The 3,521-nt window shown below is 47.7% G+C and overlaps 1 pseudogene; it reads right to left on the bottom strand.

Annotated features, from left to right (window-relative positions):
- Positions 1-1,999: 1,999 nt before the first annotated feature.
- Positions 2,000-2,101, bottom strand: LOC142654549 (U2 spliceosomal RNA; annotated as a pseudogene).
- Between the last annotated feature and the right edge of the window lie 1,420 nt (positions 2,102-3,521).

The raw sequence follows: 3,521 nt of genomic DNA, 5'->3' as shown, positions 1-3,521 counted from the left end.
TCGCTTTGAGGAATCAGCAGCTGGGCTGTCCCTCACCTTTCTCTTCCTCTGGATGGCACCTGAGGAGACAAGAGGGGGAAAATCCTCCAGGGAGAGGACTCCAGCAGCTGGAGGGGAAGATGTTAGTGCTGCTGGAGCTGGGGAGAAGGGAGGCTGGGTTGGGAGAGGTGCAGGTGGCAGGACCACTTAGGTGGGTGGGTAGGAGAAGGTGAGAGCCTCAGTGGGGGTGACAGGGGTTGGGGACTGGGGGGGTGTGGAGGGCTGGGCGAGAGAGGGTAGGAAAAGGGAGGGCCGGGAGAGGGGGGCGAGGGACTGTCGTCTTCTTACCACCCTTCTTATTCCCGGTCTTCTGCGCCGCTGGAGCTCTGGCTGGGGCGGGGTTCCCTCTGGCCGGAGCTTTCGCCGCTACAGTTGCCCAGGATCGATCCCTCTTCGGGCAAGCCTTGTAGGAGTGGGCTGCTTGTCCGCAGAGGTTGCACATTGTCCGTTTTGGGCAGTCTTTGGTCTCGTGTCCTGTTACCCGGCAGTTCTTGCAGGCGTCATCCTTGCAGTCCTTCATCGAATGACCCTTCTTGCTGCATCTCCTGCAGATCTGCTGCATGTCCGCATGTCTCCGGGTAGTAGATGAGGCTGTAGGAGTTGCCCAGCGTGAATGACTGGGGCAGGTGCTGGAGGCCGTCTTCCGCGCTTGAATCCTTGTTGAGTTGGACGATTAGGGTATGTTCACACGAGGGCGTCCGTTACGGCTGAAATTACGGGGATGTTTCAGCCTGAAAACATCCCCGTAATTTCAGCCGTACCGGCATGTGCAGGCGCTTGAACGCCGCGTCCATTACGGCCGTAATTAGCGCTGCTATTCATTGGAGTCAATGAATAACGGCTCCAATTACGGCCAAAGAAGTGACAGGTCACTTCTTTGACGCGGGCGTCTATTTACGCGCCGTCATTTGACAGCGGCGCGTAAATATACGCCTCGTGTGAACAGACAAACGTCTGCCCATTGCTTTCAATGGGCAGATGTTTGTCAGCGCTATTGAGGCGCTATTTTCAGACGTAATTCGGGGCAAAAACGCCCGAATTACGTCCGTAAATAGGCCGTGTGAACATACCCTTACCGACCACTTGCTAGTCCAGAAGCCGAGTCCGTTCAGGATATGGGTGGGTTCCCTCACCACTGTGCAGAACCGCTTCAGGAGCGTGGTGATGTCTTTGCCGGGGGTGTGTGGGTTCCGCATTGAGACCATCACCCGCCTTTCCTTGCTTTGGACAGAGCAGTTGCCCACAAAGTGAGAGAAAGGGGAATCAGGCCTCGCCGCTTTCACCATCTCCCAGTACCTTCTGCAGATGTTGATAGATGCGAAGGTCACAATGAAGATCCCGGTCATGAAGGTCTGGATGTCCGGCACTCTCCCTTCCACCTCCTTCAGCTTCAGGGCCACCGTCTGCTTCATCCAGGGCTCCAGGGTTGGAGCAGCCTGGTTTGGCTTCCTGGGGGCCTGTTGGCTTGAGGAGGCTTCAGGAGGAGATGTCCTGGCCTGGGTCTGCTTGCCTGGAGCGTCAGCCTTCTCCTTCTGGGTGGCAGGGTTGCTGGCATGGCTTTTTCCAGCTGTTCCTGTCGCTTAGGGAGGATCTTCGATAGCTCTTTTCCCGAAGGGGGCGGAGCTATGCAAATTTTCTCCTTGCTGGCCGAGGTTCTTCTACGAAATTTCTTCCGCAGCGGCTCCTCGTCGAGCTTGTCCTTGCTGGCCGAGGTTCTTCCACAAAAATTTTTCCCCAGCGGTTCCTCGTCGAGCTTCTTCTTCTGTGGCCGAGCTTCTTCGAAGATCCCCTTCAGCAGCGGCTCTTCTCCGAAGGTCTCTGTCGCAGTTCTCCTTCCCGGCAGCATTCTCCCGGAGCTCCTTCCCCCATGGCGTTTTCTCCCTTCTGGATCATCGTCTTCGCTGGTTCTTCTCCGCAGTTCGTCGCCGGCTTTGTCTGGAACGCTCTTTGATCGCTAAGCTAGTGTTAATAGCCCCCAGTGGTTCTCCGAGCTATCTGCCCTTACAAGGACTGATAAGAACAGATACTACACTTGATCTTAGCCAAAAGGCCGAGAAGCGTTCCTGTGCCAGTACCTCTAGAATAGCAGCTCGTCTATTTTTACTCTTTTAAACTCTAACGTTTTGTAAAACTATCTTGAAACCCATATTTAACTTAAAACTTCTAGCTCATGGAGAGCAACCTAAAAACGAAAAAAACCTAAACATACAACAAAAATAAATTTTTGCACAGAAGACTGATAACGCAATTCCCAAAAGGTAGATCAACACCGATACGGCCGGAGACAAAAACAGAACAGACAAGTATCTGATTACTGTAGAGGTCTGAGTTAGTCCCGGCTCCTATTGTTTATTTATACTTGTTCTATATTCATGCAATACCATAAGACAATAAGACAATAAATATCATACAAAACAGTATTTTGGCTAACATACAGTAACATTTGGAAATAGTCAGTCCTTCACCTTTAGTACACTTCTAGAGAATTCTAAGGACAAACATGTTTTCTTCCCATATCTCTACTCCCCCTGACCTATGTATTCAATCCATCAAATTCTTGCGAAATGATAACCAACTCTTTCCTCCCTTCCTTTCCTAAAAAACAACATCTGTAATAACAGTTCATTCTGATTAACTATTAGGATTACTTTAACATTACTCCCCTCTTTTTATCATTTGGCTAGACCTTTTAACTACTCTCCCTTCCTTTTCGAGAAAAACACAAAGGTTCGTCCTACCTACACAAGATATAGAGATACTAATCTCCATAAATTGTGGGATGTTCAACATCCATCCAGACGATCCTTGAGCTTAGGTTTTCTCATGTTTCCCATTCCCCTCTAGCTATTGTTAATATAAATTCAATATGAGGACTGAAAGAGTTAGTTAAAATATACATATATTGTTAAATACGTATGTGATATATCTTATGTCAGTAATTTGTTCATTCTTGTCTTTGTCAAATCAATTCATTTCCACAATAGATGCAGTCTTTGACGTCATCAAGTGATTCCTTTTCACATGTGTAGCATTTTCGCTTCATAGGCGCAATCATGATCATAACTGGGGTATCGTTTCGTTCAGGGGGAGGTCTTTTCTGTTTATTGTTACAGTTTGAATCTATTATTTTCCTAAAAACAACAAGTAGAATCTTGATTACTATTACAAGTATTAGTGCAATCATAACAACTTGCAAAAGTACATGAGAAATACCAGATATCCATCCCCCTATCCCCTGAAACCAGTTGAGAGGATTCAACCAAGATAACCATTCTGGGAAATGCAATTCTGATTTGGCATTAGCCTCACGATATCTTTCTTTTATTTCTTGCGCTTGTTTAATATCATAAGCAACCTGCATCATTCCTGTAGGGTTAATATAGTGACAACATGCTGGTCCTACTATTTGACAAAGTCCTCCTTGTGATGCAGTTAGATAATCCAATACCATAGTGTGTTGATTAGCTACTACTATTAATTGT

This window comes from Rhinoderma darwinii, chromosome 5 (genome assembly GCF_050947455.1).
Source record: "Rhinoderma darwinii isolate aRhiDar2 chromosome 5, aRhiDar2.hap1, whole genome shotgun sequence".
Classification (NCBI taxonomy): domain Eukaryota; kingdom Metazoa; phylum Chordata; class Amphibia; order Anura; family Rhinodermatidae; genus Rhinoderma; species Rhinoderma darwinii.
This window is presented reverse-complemented; position numbering and strand designations above follow the sequence as displayed.